Raw genomic sequence first — 15,913 nt, forward strand, 5'->3', positions numbered from 1 at the left:
TACCTGAAAGGACAGAAAACTTTCTGATAGACCAGATCAACTATTTGTTGCAAGTCTAGAGCATACTTGTATAGATCTGCCTCTTACATCTGGTTTCCAGCCCATACACTTAAGGTTCTGGATTTAAAATAGAATACTAATAGTCTAATACCCATTCTAATAAATAAAAAAACTGAGCATGCATAATTAAAGCAATTCTAATCAAACAAAAACAACATATATATGCGTTTTTATATTATACTCAAGAGGGAAGGAAACTTACAGAAACCTGTGTAGATCTTGAATGCAGTTGGGAGAGCTCTCTGTTTAATAACCCACCAGATCTCTGATTTATTAAGGCTGTAGAGTCCCGGATCAATTATGATTGGTTTTCCTCTCTTGTTCCTGCCATTGCCGAGCAAAAAATTGTTCTGATAAGTCTCTCGTATTTATTAGTTTATATATGATGTTTATTAGTTTATATATGATGTGTAGCTGTAGAAGATAGAATTTGGAGAACTAAAGGCAGCCCTGTTTTGTCAATTGATGTGTGGTCCCACTCATTAGTATTTTTCAACCCCAAAGAAGTCATGGTCAACCAAAGAAAAACGTTTTCAGCAAGGAAAAAACAAAATAAAAAGACAATGAACTATATATGTATATAGGCAGCCCCTTTTTATCATTTACCATATGTATATATATATATTATGCAAGGACACCACTTTTATCAGAAATTACATGGTCGAAGATAAAAAAAAAACTTTTCTACCCTAACAACGAAAAAGAAAAGGTGACCACTTAAAATCAGAAAAAATAAAAATAAAAAAATGAACCCACTTGAAGTGGAACGCAAAAGAGTAGGTAGATATAATAATATCACTATATGCATCATGGGCCATTGATGACCCAGTTGACCACAACATTAGCAGGAGGAAAACGTTTTCAGCAGCAAGAGCAACTATATATGTATATGTATATATATTAATATATATATATATAGCAGGAGACGTTTTCAGCAGCAAGAGCAATTATATATGTATATGTATATATATTAATATATATATAGCAGGAGAGGAAAACGAACAGCAAGATTGGAAAATGAATTGCTTGCTTCACATATATGTGTGTATATATATGTATATATAATATAACTTAACACTTACCAAGAACTTGAGAGACGGTAGACACAGTACAGAGCCTCCGACTGGAATGGAAGAGATGAACTTTGAAGATTGAAGAACAGAGAGAGAGGGAGAGTAGCCGTTCTGCTGTTCAGTGAGTATGTGTGTGCCTCCGAAAAATGAAATGATACACGGTTAGGGTTAGGGATACACGGTTAGGTTGGGATGGGTTGGCCCAAAGAGTTTGAAGCCCATGGCCCGAGCCGTACATGGTCGGCCTGTTCTCATGTGTACCGATTGGGCTTCGGCTTGGTAAGAATCGGGCCAATTCGGTGTGGGTTGGGTTGGGTTGTCGGCCCACTACCATTTTTGTGCAGCCCTAGCTTCTACACAACTCTCAGATTTGGATTTGGCGCCTCAAATAACGAGGCCGAGTACGAGGCATTACTAGATGGAATCTGCATTGCCAATGAGTTAAGAGCGAAGGCCATCTAGTGCTTTAGTAATTCTCGACTCGTGGTAAACTAGGTATTGGGAGAGTATCATGCTCGTGGGATCAAAATGGCCACATATCTTGCTAAGGTAAAAAAGCGAACTATAAAATTTAAACTTCTACTCTATAGAGCAAGTCCCGCACGAGTAGAATACAAATTCAGATGCTCTCACCCGAATTGCCACAACAAAGGAGGTAGACATATTGAACGTAGTCCCTGTTGAGTTTCTTGACAAGCCAGTATAGAAGATGAATCGAAAAAAGTCGAGATGATCCGAGATGGATAGACCTGGATGAATCTAATTATAGAATATCTCAACACCAAAATACTGCCCGAGGATCGCAAGGACGAGGAAAAAATTGTTGTGCCAGGTCCCAAGGTATGTTATGGTCGAGGGAATTCTTTATAGGCATGGTCATTCAATGCCACTTCTCAGATGTGTTTTGCCAGAGAAGACCTAGGCTATCCTTAAAGAAGTCCACAAAGGATTCTGCGATGACCACGCTGGGCGGAAAAGCTTGACTTTAAAAATACTGAGGCATGGATATTTTTGGCCTACCCTGAGGAAAGACTGGGCCTCATACGTTCAAAAATGTGACAAGTGCCAGCATTTTTTGGCGATATTCCGGGCTACGTTTGTGGAATTAACCATGATTTCCTTTCCCTAATTGTTTGTCATATGGGGAATAAATTTAATCAGATCATTACCAACCAGGAAAGGAGGAGTTTGTTATGCCACGGTTGTTGTGGATAGTTCACGAAGTGGGCCAAAGTAGAACCATTAGCAACCATAACCTCGAAGAGAGTACTCGATTTTGTGATAAAGAACATAATTTTTCGTTTTGGGATCCTAAGCAAGATCATGTTAGATAATGGGAACCAATTTGATAGCGATCTGTTTAACAATTTTGAAAGTACGAAATAATTAAGAGTTTCTCTTCAGTAGCATATCCTTAGGCTAACAGACAGATCGAGGTAGTGAATAAAACTCTAAAGAAAAATTTAAAGAAGAGGTTGGAAGATGCCAAGGGTTTGTGGCCCGAACAGCTCCCACATGTGCTTTGGGCGTACATAACTTCTCACTTCAATTCTATTAGGCACACACTGTTCTCGCTAACCTTCGAAAGCGAAGGTATGCTCTCAGTCGAAGCCTTAGTGACATAGTATCGACAAAAAAAACTTTTGACCAGGAGCAGAATCACAACTTACTATGAGCGTCCCTGGATCTAATTGAAGAACAACGATAAGAATCGTAGGTACGGCTCACCCATTACCAACAAAAAGTAACGCGATACTTCAATTCAAAAGTCAAAGAGAGAAAACTCGAGCTGGGAGACTTTGTATTTAGAAGGGTGTTCCTGGCTAGCAATGACCTAAGGAGGGCATCATAGGTCTGAACTGAGAAGGATCGTATCAAATCATATAAATTTTGCGGAAAGGCACTTTCAGATTAGCCCAGTTAGGTGGAGAGGTAGTTCCACGAACATGGAACACTTTGCATTTGAAGAAGTATTATCAAGAATTGGGTCCATTTTAAATCTAGTTTATGTTGTAAGGCTTATTTATAAAAGTCATTTCCTTTAATTTTCCTTTGATTTAATAAAATAATGGTTGTTGTGTAGTTTAAGAACGGTACAAAAATGATTCTCAATTTTTGTATGCATTCACTATGTAATAGCGACCTAGAAGATTCATAAATTATAATCTCTTGGAAGGCATATACATTCGATAGTAAGTCAAGTCTTTGAAAAATTATGTAACTTAGAATTTGGAAATTTCGTGGCTTATTAAAGCTTGATTTTTTAGACGAAAACAATTCCGAATACGAACTAAGTTAAGCAAGAAAGTTCAAAGAAAAAAATGAAAAAACCCATGGACTAAACCATATACGAGGCCTAAATACTAACATGTATGCTATTAAGCAGTTAAAATCCTGGATATGTCCAGGTTTGCTTCTTGAAAAATAATTGGTGGCTATCAAGCACATACCCCGATCTAAAAAAACCCCTTATAACTATGCATGTATATAAGAACTTAAAAGTTTTAAAAACACAATAATAGAAGGGAAATGTATAAAGATCAAAGTTAGGTTAATATAAAATGAGGACAAATCACCTCGAACAGAGCCATTAAGGAAAATTGTCTCAGGCTAAAAGACTTGATTAAAAGGGATAAAGGATATTCCCAACAAAAAAAACATATATAATATATACAAACGGACGAGGTCCTCAACTCTGAGCTCCGACAACTTGCTCACGAGAAGAAATCCCATCCTCCCTATCCTCTTTGCCAACTCCCAAGGTCGTGTCTACCGTTTAGTTGGCTCATTTGCTAGTTGTTCTTGAAATTTGGCACGATACCACCCCCATAGCTCAACATCAAGAAAGGAGAAGTCACCCTCCTAGTTGAAGCACCAATCCTTGTAAAACATCTTCTCCATGGACTCTACGGGTGGGCTTCGGCTCCGTTGACCTTTAGTTGGAGCTCCTCGGCCTTTCCCTAAAACTGGTCACAGCTCTGGATTACCTGCAGGGCCTGTGCATTGGCTCTCTTCATGTTGTTATGGGAGGTCTCGAGGTCTGCCTCAAGATCCTGGATCCTCTATCAGCTATGGATCACCTCAAGGGCCCGCACCTCAAGCTACAGGAATTTCTCGCGGGTTTGCTCCAACTTCCTAGAGGTGGCATCCTCGATATGCTGACACCAGTCTTTGACCTCGTCCAACTCCTTCTCAGACCACTCTATTGAAACAATAGCAGACCGGATCCGGTCTCTAGCCCGGATATGAGCCAAATATTACTGTCGTAAAACATAAGTGAAGATTTAGATCATGGAAAATATGGAATAAACCTCAAGAAAATAGAATAAAGAAACTTATGGTCAACAGCGTCCCCAGGGCGGAGTCCATCACGAACGCAACGGTCAATCCCTCAATCTTCTTGAAGGAGAGCTGATTAAGGTGCGTAACCACCTGGTTGGTTAGGGTTTGGAATGGAGCTCGGAGATGGTCAGGAAATCTTCCCAACTTGACATGAGGAGTTGGGACGGAGATGGAGGGAGCTGCTTGAATGGCCTGAAGAGCTACAGAGTCAGTCACTCGGGGAGCTGGGGGAGGAGCTTCTTTGGTCGATACCACAGTAGCTCGCAGATAGGAATGAGTAATCTCTTTTGCCTTAGTCTGACTTCCCGTGGAAGCTCCAACTCTAGAAGCACCATTCTTCAGAACCCGCTGTCTCTTGACAATGGGACCAGAATCTGATAGGGCATTGGTGAGGTCCATGTTTTCTTCTGCAGAATGGTTAAGAGAGGGTTAGACAGATTACAATTAAACTTAAAAAACACCAAGTAAAAGAAAAAAATCCTACCCTCCGAGTTAGAGGAGACAACAATAATTAGTTCTAGGTTGGGGACTAGGATAGCTACATAGGGAACCTCTAACTCCTGAACAACAATAGATGGGAGAGACTATAACAAAACTACGTCAGGCACTTTTTCAGACCCAAGCTATTCATTTGAGCCCAGATTATAATCTGGCTGCCTAGTGACCGAGAAAAAGGTGCCTAAATCTAGAGGATACCCAGGTCGGATGTTCGTCTCATATTGCTCAAAAAACGTATGCCTAATGTGCAAAGTGTTATCTATAATTTGGTCATTTGGGAAAGGCTAAAATCGTGACGAAGGACCAGGAGGTCGATACATTGTTGAGAGTGACGTTCTTATCTGGGTCCTCGTGATGTCTACTCACAACCTTCCTTAGGTCATAGTGAACTAAAATATAGCTGGCAGCAGCTCGATTAATATTATTATCATTATTACCTTGGCCAAAGGTGTCGGCTGTTGCCCTCGACTTTGCCCGACCTGGGTCACTATCTAGATCGCCCCAGGAAAATCGTTTATGCACCAAGGGTGTGACCTCTTCCCCGACCTCTTTTATAATGGCCAGAGGCCTCTTCCTAGGAGGACCTTGAGGTTTCAGGGCCAAAGATTGGCACTCCTTTATTAGTCCACATGCCAACATGTTGGCATCGATTATTATTGCTCACCATTCTTTTTCTCCTGCAGGAGCAAAGGCTAGGGTCTGGTATTGATTCTGACGGACCAAGGAAGCTATGGACCTCTTTTTAATCATTGCAAAAAAAATTAACGTGATTAGAATAAGAAAATACTGTAAAGTAGATAAACTTTAACAAAGCCAAGACCAAAGACATTTACGAGGTTGGTTGAAATAACGGTACTCGCAAGTCTTGAACGTGTTCGACATAAATAACTGATCCTTGTAGTCATTTGGATGGCTAGGGAGATCGATGATGCTGGCAGTCTTCAGGAGTCTAGTGAGGTAGTAGAAACTAGAACATCTGGTACTGGTGTTTGGATTGGCCTTGAGGCAAAATAAGTATATGATGTCATCATGAGTGGGGTCCTCCCACTCATTCTTAAGGAACAAATATTTAAGCCCCACAAGGAGGCCATATGTATTGGGGAGAAGTTGAAACGGAGCTAACTTCACAAAATTTAGGAAGTCTGCAAAATATGAACTCAATGGGAGGAAAGAGCCTTCAGGTGCTCATCGCTCCATGTCCCAAAGTCATCCTCCAGGAGAGTGCAACTTTGCTCGCCTTCAAGCGCAGGTCGCATAGAACTTTGAATCCGTATGGATCCCATGTCCCTTTATTATCTTATTTATTTGGGGAATGGAACTTATTTTGGAGACTATTCTCTTGGATTCATATAAAATATTGGCATAAACCTCGATCTCCCTCTCCACCACTAGTCCAAAATGGGGGAGAGGGGTTTCTGCGACCTGGTGGCTCTGGGAAGAAAAGTCCCCTATGTTCTTGTTTTTTTGGTTGTTCATTTTTTTAAAAATAATTAAGCTCATCTGGGTACAAAATAGGGCTAACTGTTAGTGGAGACCTAAGGATGCAACCTATGACAAGGATCATGGAAGTCAAGGAAGCTGATCATGGTTAGTAAATTAGAGGAAGGTCCGGGGAGAACCCGACGTAAGGCATAAGGGCTATGTTTCATGAATTTAAGGTTCTATGAGCTCAAGAGGAGTAAAGACCCGCATACGTGGATCCACGCGTGCCCCCAAGTCACGCGCCCTAATAACGAAAAAGTGTTGTCACCTCGAAAATCGCATGTCAGAAATCTGGTTTGGGGAAGTAGTTTTAATGCAAAACCACTCAAGAAGCGTGATCCTTAAGCTACCCGGTTTTAAGGTTAGAAACCTACAATCTTGGCCTAAACTGCTATTCATACAACCCTCAAGAACCCAGAAAATGCCCAAAAAATTTGCTCATCTTCGTCACTCACTTAAGAACTTTGGATTCAATAAAAGTATACTACCCATTCTTCCCTCATGAAACGAAGGCGTACAGACTCAACCAAAGCCATTTAATGGGCCACTATGGAAAATGACATAAAAACTTCACAAGCGAACAAAAATGTGTAAGAGAAGTCTGAAAAAAATACTTACAGATTTTCGATCGAAGAAAGCTTGAAGGATCGCGAAGGTTGAGAAAATGGAGAAAAGTGATTAAGAAAAGAAATCGCCAGAAAGCTTGAAGGTTTCAGAGAAAAGGGAAACTTTCAGAATGCAAAGATGTTGAGGATCAAATTCCATTCCCCAATATATATACCAGACCTTAGAAAGAATTAGAGCCATATGATCATGATAGTTTAAGTTCGAAGGGCTAGAATTTAATAGAAAAAATAGAGGCAAAAAAGTTGACAAGACAACTATCAGTGTACTCGAAACCCGAACAAACACATGTAAGAATCAAACATGTGCCTCGTACATGAGTGGGTAGGTGGGCACGTTCCCCATGGAAGAAGTAGAAAAGCCCCTACTGTGTGTGTCAGGTATAGGAATGACATCATACACGAGCAGGGACATGGGGGGGGGGGGGGAATGTTGTGCCTAAAACATGAGATGTCGTGTTTCAGTTTGCAGTACAACTGGCAAGCACTTAATAAGGTTATCCATATTTTGAGGATGCGGTATAAGTTATAAAATGGGTAGTCCAGTTCAACCGCAGGTCAAAAAGATATCAAGGAGATCGTCTAGCCATTTCGTCAAGTACTACAAGCATAGCTCGAGCATCTCAATGCTTAGATCGATTTAGCCTAGAAACTTCTAGCTCTCATGGAATACACTGGCTTGAATTCCTGAAGACTCAGAGACTTTATATGCATAATTAATATATTTTAAACCTTGCCTGATAAATGTGTATTGTCAGGAAATCAATGTATTTTAGGTATTTATGTGTATGTTTAGAAAGTAACCCATTATTGTAAGTTGCCCAATATTGAACGTTACATTAATCTGTCCCTTGGACCCCTATAAATAGAGAGGGAAATGACTGATAAAGTGACCAAATTTTGTATGCAAAAACTCTGCCAAAGTTGTCTTAAATAATTTTTCCAGAGATCATAAATAGAATAACATAGACTCGTTGACTAAGTGAATTTAATTCCTGAACCACATAAAAATTCTTATGTGACATTTACTTACGGTTTCATAAAAAGCCTAATTATCTATTTCAGACTTCTTAGTGTACTGTTGGCGAAAAACTGCGTCAACAGGTATCGTCATCTTTTGGAGCATCCAAAGTTTTCTAGTCTTTGTCAAGAATATAATGAACCTTCAATATTGTGAGAAGAAACTTTATCTTGTCTTGCCAACACACAAAGTTTGAGCCATTGAATCGATCTAGTCTCACTAGATCTTGAGAAATAAACTTCAGGGCTGACATTTAAGAGCATTCCTTCATAGCCTTGGTTAGTAGATAAACTTTATTGATAGACCATCTTTGAGACAAAACATAGGTTTGGGGTTAGAGATTTTTTTTTGTTGGGGATATGGTTATACACAATATTTGAATATTATAATTCAAATGAATAAGCCTAAGAAAATCTACTTTACAATGGAGGAATAATACAAAATAAATAACAAAAATAAGATCAAGTAATAGAATATGCCTTTAAGATGTAGAACATTAGTTATGTGAATCAATAGATGTACCAAAGGCTTGACACAAATGAGATTTGTTGTCCAAAAATTTCTATTCCTAGCCTCCCTTTTGAGATTGCTTGAAGCTACTACAATGGAATGAGTTTGAGATTTACAAGCCTTGAATCTTCATGCAAGTCAAGCTTTCTTGATGAAGATCTTTGAGAAAATTAGTAATCTTGAGAGCTAGATAGAGAGAGAGGGTTTTAGAGAGAGAGAAAGGTGGGTGATTAATTCACCAAAAACTCAAATGACCCCTTTAAATAGTATATGAACCTTCATTAGAATCCACCAATGAGATTAGAATATTTTAATTTGAATTTTGGAGCTAAAACACGTCACTGTATGGACTGCCCAGGCGACACGTTGCCTGTACCTAGGCGATGCTTCACCACCATGCAGGTTCACTTGACTTGGTGCCCCAAAAATTGCCCTAAAACATCTCCAAATGCCTCAAATTTTTTTGAGTACTCTTATCCAAAGAAACACTTTGGACCTAAAAAGATAATTTATAGAGGCTTATACCAAAAGTCAACCTGCTCATATTGACTTTAGTTAAATCGTTATGGTTTTTGCACCTCTTCGTGCCTAACCAATTTCACCATGTATTTAACAAATCATAACACATTAATCCTCGTTACCACAAGGGTAAATAATTTCCTTATAAGTCTCCCTCCATGAGTTAATTGTGTAATAAGGGGAACACAACAAGTAGATGCTTACACTCTTTTTTTTGGCTGCAGCAAATGCATGGACACACTGTATCCCAATGGTTTGGAACATGCCACACGAGCATGATTTTGTCACCAATTTCACCTCACCATCACCATTACTATCAAGAACAAGAAAATCATAATGATCAAGGACTTGGACATTTAGGATATTTACTTTCTCACCAATTACCTTCAAATTTGCCTCTAGCAGGGGTGATAGTACACTTGTATCTTTCATTGTTTTTTCACGTCTATTAGAAAACCATGTCTGAAGAGTGAAGCAAATGAATTCAACAAAATTAGTGACTGGAAAGGCCCTTGGTTTTATTCTTAAAGCTTTATGCGTAGTTGATAGTCATGATCTTGTATCAATTTATAGGAAAGTAAGCATGACTGTACCTATAAAACTAATACCCTTAAGATATTCAGCTATGGGAGGATCCATTTCCGTAATCTTTTCAAAGTAATTGTAAAAATATTTCCTTGGAAAAGGGTAAGCTACACACCAAATCATCTCATGACAGTGGTCAGTTTTGAATTTGGCAACCATATTCATATAGACGTGGTGGTAACAAGCACCGTGGTAGGCATCTTGGAACACAACCTCCAATGCATGAGTAATGCTAGCATATTTGTCTGATATAAAAGCTATATTGTCCACGTTCCGAATGGTTTCCTTCATTTTTTTCATGAAATAAGTCCAATAGTAATGGTTCTCACTTTCCACCAATCCGAATGCACACTACTACAAAACTGGGCTTTCCTGACACCCAACCACGACAGTCAACTCTGTTGACTGTCGTAATTGCTTTGCGAGATTCTATGCCGATAGTTCAAAACTGTAGGGATAGAAACCAACGCCGATAAATAATAACTGTCACCGTTGCTTTTGACTGTCGTTATTGATCCCAACGCCGACAGTTAATTTGAGACCAATGCCAGTAATTAAAAATTGTTGTAGTTGACCCCAACACTGACAGTTAATTCCAGACCAATGCCGACAGTTAAAAATTATCGCTATTGACCCCAACGCTGACAGTTAATAAAAGTCCAATACTGACAGTAATAACATGTCGCTGAAATTCAAATAAAAAAATCTAAAAATATAATTAATGAATAATATAATTTTTAAAATAAACTAAATTATGTAAATATATATTTATAAAAATTATGTATTTATTAAAAACTTTTAAAACTACATTTTTTTGTTTATAAACTTTTAATATTATTAATTTTTGTATTTATAATAATATTTATATTAAAATTTAAATTAATTATACTTAAATTTAATTTAACTATATTATTCTTTAACATATTTATAAAATTAGTGTTAGTTAAAATCTTGATTGGTTAAATATTGTAAAATAATTTAAAATTTTCTATAAATTTATTAGTTGTAATTTTGTTTACTATGTTTTTTTTTTTGTGGTTTCCATATAAATTTTCTATGTTTTTTAAAAAAAACAAGTATGATTATACTCTATAATTAAATAAAAATATAATTATACTCTATTTTAAATTAATTCAAAGTTATAAAATAAAATAAAATATAAATTAATTTAATAAATACCAAAATAATAAACAATTAATTAATGAGTCACGAAAATGGAAATTCTGGCCCCAAATGAAATTGTAATGGCGCCTCAACTTTTTTTTCTCTCTATCTTAATTCATATTTTCATTCTCTAAAATAAGAAAACAAAAGAAGCTAAGAGGGTGTTTGGCTCTTTAACTAAAAATCTGTTTTTTGTTTTTAAAAAATCTGTTTTTTGTTTTTAAAAGTTAAAAACTGTTTTTTGAAAACAAATTAGCCTGTTTGGCTTTGTTTTCATAAAATAATTTTTAAAAACAAAGTCATAGAAAACAGAAAATTTTGAAAACAACAAAAAGTTGTTTTCTCTTGTTCTCAAATTTTTTTTTTCATATTTTTTTTTCTTACATCATTTTTTTAATTATTATTATCTAACATCATTTATTGTCACATCATTTTCTCTCTTATTAGTTTCTCTCTCTTCACTTTCTCTCATATTACTTTCTCTCTCATCACTTTCTATTTCCTTATTTTCTCTCTCATCACTTTCTCTCTCTTTACATTTTCTCTCTTAACTTTTTCTCTCGCTATTTTCTCTTTTCTCACTTTCTATCTTTTCATTTTCTCTTACATAACTCATTATATCATCATTTTTTCTTTCATAATTTTTTCTTTCATAACTTACTATATCTTCACTTTCTCTCTCATCACTTAATATATCCTTATTTTCTCTCACAATTTTCTCTCATCATTTTTTTCTCTCACAATTTTCTCTCATCATTTTTTTATCTACTCACTTCTCTCTCTTCACTTTCTTTCTCACCACCTTCTCTCTCATTTTTTCTTAGATTAATTTCTCTCTTCTCAATTTCTATTTTTTCAAATTTTCTCTACTTATTTTCTCTCACTCCTTATTTTTCATCATTTTTTCTTTCAAATTATTTTATCTCATTATTTATTACAAATTTTTAAAAAAATTTTCTCTTTATAAATATATTTGTTAATTTTTATTTTAAGATTTTAAAAAAGTAAAACTAAAAAATTGTTTTTAATTAACCAAACACCTTGTTTTTTGAAAACTACAAAAACAATTTTTTGTTCAAATTTCTAAGAACACAGTTTTGAAAACAAAAAAACAGAAAACAATACCAAAAGGCCCTAAAATTGGTTTTCTCTACCCTAAGATACCATCCCGCCACTCTCCTACGCTAGGTGTCTCTCTCGATCTCTCTCTCTCTTTCTCACATGGCCATAAAATGAAGAAGGCTTGGATGAATGGAAGGGTACATACAGAGGCTTCTCTAGGAGACATGATTCGAACGGGGATGATGCGACGACATCATTATTCGACGGTAATTCTCTCTCTCTCTCTATCTCGCTCCCTCACTCTCTCTTTCTCGCTTTGAGACACTCGTCCGATCTTCTCTCTGTTTGTTGCAGATGTGCGACAAGGTGATGGGGCTTGAGGCTTGGGGTGTGTGATAGGGAGGTTGGGTCGTGGGTTCTACAGGGTGGCTTAGTCGTGGGTGTGATGGTGCTCGCGGCGGTGGTTCGTGCGACGGGTTCGACTTCGGCAAGGTTGTACTGCAACAGATGATTTCTTCTAGGTTTGATGATTGTTTTGGGTTTTGTCTTGATTTATATCTGAAATTGAAAATTTAATCTTCAAACTTGTTTAGGGGATTTCACTTTGATTTCCTAAAGGCATGTGAAGCGTGAAGAAATTGAAGATAAGGTCAGCTGAATTCAAACTTCTCTTCTTTTTTTGGAAAATTGGTTTTTTTGTTTTTGTTTTTCTATGAATGAATTATACCGATTCTTGTTTATTACTTTTGTTTCAGGTTATCTGGATTACTGGTGCCGGTCGTGGAGTTGGTACTTATATATATATATTTACATTTTTGTTTGAAACTTTCATTTTCTGTATGTTTACCGGTTAATTGAACTATATTTTTGTTATTTCTTAATTATTTTCTCTTACCATGTTTAAATTAGTTGAATACTTTATGTTAATGCCACTTCATTGGGCAAGGTTGATAAAATTTTGGGCTATTCTTTTCTTAAATGATTAAAACACATATTTTAAATATTCTGAGTTGGGTTTCTCTTCAAGGTAATTTAAAAAAAAAAACAAAAACAAAAACGTATTGTTGCTTCAATACCTTCACGTGTTCCTTTATGCTGGTAGTTGTCACCACAAACGTGTCAAGATTATGATATACTCATCAAATTGGTTCGTGTTAATAGAATTATTGTAAGCTGAAACATAACGCACAATTTAATCTTTATTAGATTCATTGCTGTTACTTAGCTTCACTGAGTGGAAAGGTACACTAGCATGAAGAACTACCTTCTATTGTGTTGAGCTAGTTTGAGGATAATGTAGAGCTTTGTTTTAGAGTTTAGGCAGTCTAAAATAACTTAGGGGGTTCTATGTAGAGCTTTAGTTTAGATTTTAGGCAGTCTAAAAGTAAAGTCTTTTATAAGCATATGAACTTTCAGATAGGATAATAGTTTTTGTAAATTGAGATTACAGCTAGGAACTTAGCATATTTGTAAATTGAGGCTCTTTGATGATCTTTTATGATATTATGCCATTACACATTGCATTTTTATCATAAGTTGTCTCTGTAAGATTATCTATTATACTCGTGCCTAACTAATCTTTGAGTGACATTTGACTTTGTTGCAAATGCTATATTACAAGATGACCATATGTGTGGCCATATGTTTTTTCATAGAGTATGAGTTCAAAAAGAATTTCAAGGGCTTTATGTGGATCTCCTTGATCTAAGGTGTGATTTCTACCATGCTATATTAAGTTGAATTAGAACATGAAAAGATGTTCAGTTCCAATACAATTCTTTATTTATTGGGTTAAATAACAATCTTATTTAGATGAAGGACCCTCTTTTAAATTTGGATACAAGCACACCTATTTTCTCAAGCAAGTGTTGTTCCAAACTTTCAATCCACAAAGTGTAAAAGAAGAATTGACATTTTTTAGTCATGTTGTATTTGGTAAAAGTGTTCATTGTAGATTTGTTGGATTTCATCTTTGTAAAATTTTCGAGATTGTTGATATCAGATTTTTGATCTTGTTGATTGTTATAGTCAAGTCTTTTATTTGTTTGTTAAGTTTCTGTTTGGAGGCTGGTGATTTCTAGACTGGCTTGAGTGGGTCTGTTTAGCATACATACATAGTCGAACCACTTGCACTCTGTTGCCAAATTAATTGATTGATTCATTTTGGGGATTTTTAAGAGCTATAATGAATTTTGGTTTGGAAAAAAGCTTGAATGAGATATATATTTCAGTTTAAATCACATTATGATTTCTTTTAGATATGAATTTTTTTGGTTTTTATGTCTTGTAATGATTCTTATAAAGCTTATTTTATTATGTATCTTTGTTGTTGATGATCTTAGATAGATATGTGGTATGAGATTGTTACAGTATCCAGTATTATGCTAAAGAGACTTGCAGAGCTCTTGTGTCTCAGTATCGAGGATGCTGAGAAGCATCTTTCATACATATATTTGTTTGAATTATTTGATGTTTAAGTTCTATCTCTTTTGTAAGGAAATATAAGCATTCACTGTTCTTTCACGGTCATTTTTAGGACATTTTGAATAGCAGTTTTGTTTTACTTTTTACATTTGCCTGAGATAACTGTCGGATTCTCATAGATTTATTATATCTTTTGATAATGCCAATCTTAGTCTTAAAATGAAATATCATGTATTATATGTACTAGTCTTAAATTTATCATGAGTTTCACAACCATATACATAAGCTGTTTTATATCAAGATAATTTAAATACATTAATATTCATTGATCGCTGAAAAATAGTTATGCATATATAGTAATATTAATATTCATTGATCACTGAAGAGGCAAGATACTCTAATACCAATAGCAGCAGAGGACCTTAATGAACAATATATACTCTCTTATGTTTTAGGAAATAAATACTTCTCTCCTCTCGGCTTTCAAATTCTGTTATTATTATTAATATTATTATTATTATTATTGTTATTGTTATTGTTATTGTTACTATTATTGAAGCCCTAATTTTGCAGGTTTGAACAAGGTATATATCAACCTATTCAAAATCATGATTTTGCTTTGCAAATAGCATTATTATATACAGTATATGATCTTTAAAAGGGATTGTTATTCGTTTTGCTTCATGCTCTTGATATTGACACTCGGTGGGACAGTTTAAAATAGAGGATTGGGGAGTGGTAAACGTGGTCAGCAAGCTTCACAACTGCAAACTAAAGTCATTGCTATTAACTTCATATATTGTTATATCTATCCTTTTTTTTATTTGCATTTGATATTTTTTTAAGTATAATATTTAGCTTCATGCTTTCTCTTAATTGTTTTTGTACTAGTTTATATGTTGCTAATATCATTCATTACAGAAAAAGGCCTCATGAGCAATAAGGTATTTCATATACAATAAATATCTTACTGTATATCGACTAAGCCTTTTGGATTATTTAATGTTATTTTTGTATCTGTGCAATCAAGAGATTTCTATTGGCATGTATTGCTTATATTGCGTGCTTAAATTGAATATATAGCTTCATGGCTAGCGAAGCTATTATTACAACATGGTTACACTATGAAAGTATTTGTTCGTGACCCAAGTTAGTTCTTATTATTATCTTTGGTTTTTTAACTCATTTTATATTCTCTTCGGAAATCTACACAAACAACATGTAGTTTTAATTTTTGGTTTTTCAACTTTTCATTCTTAAATTTTATTTTGCAGGCATAACTCCTTGTACATGCAGATGATTCAAAGAAAACACAACACTTGGTTGCACTAGATGGCAAGTGATGTTGTACACTAAGTTCATGGTGCCAAATTTCGACAAGAACTTGTGTTTTTTAGATATTATGTGAAGTTTTACTATTTTTTTTCATACTTGTACACACTTTTATTTTAGGGGATACATTCATTACCTTTTACTTATGATATATGATTAAGTATTTTATATTTACACACCATTTGTTTTTTAATATAAGTGGCTGAGGTTAAGGATTA

The 15,913-nt window shown here is 35.4% G+C and overlaps 1 long non-coding RNA gene across 2 annotated transcripts; it reads left to right on the forward strand.

The window, feature by feature from the left end:
- Positions 1–12,005: 12,005 nt before the first annotated feature.
- Positions 12,006–15,913, forward strand: LOC133818830 (uncharacterized). Of its 2 annotated transcripts, XR_009886121.1 has the most exons (4): positions 12,012–12,205; positions 12,294–12,431; positions 12,533–12,588; positions 12,695–15,913. It is a non-coding gene; the product is annotated as an uncharacterized LOC133818830 (long non-coding RNA). The 2 variants fall into 2 exon arrangements; XR_009886120.1 differs by having other exon boundaries at positions 12,006–12,205; positions 12,294–12,588.

This window comes from Humulus lupulus, chromosome 2 (genome assembly GCF_963169125.1).
Source record: "Humulus lupulus chromosome 2, drHumLupu1.1, whole genome shotgun sequence".
Classification (NCBI taxonomy): Eukaryota; Viridiplantae; Streptophyta; class Magnoliopsida; order Rosales; family Cannabaceae; genus Humulus; species Humulus lupulus.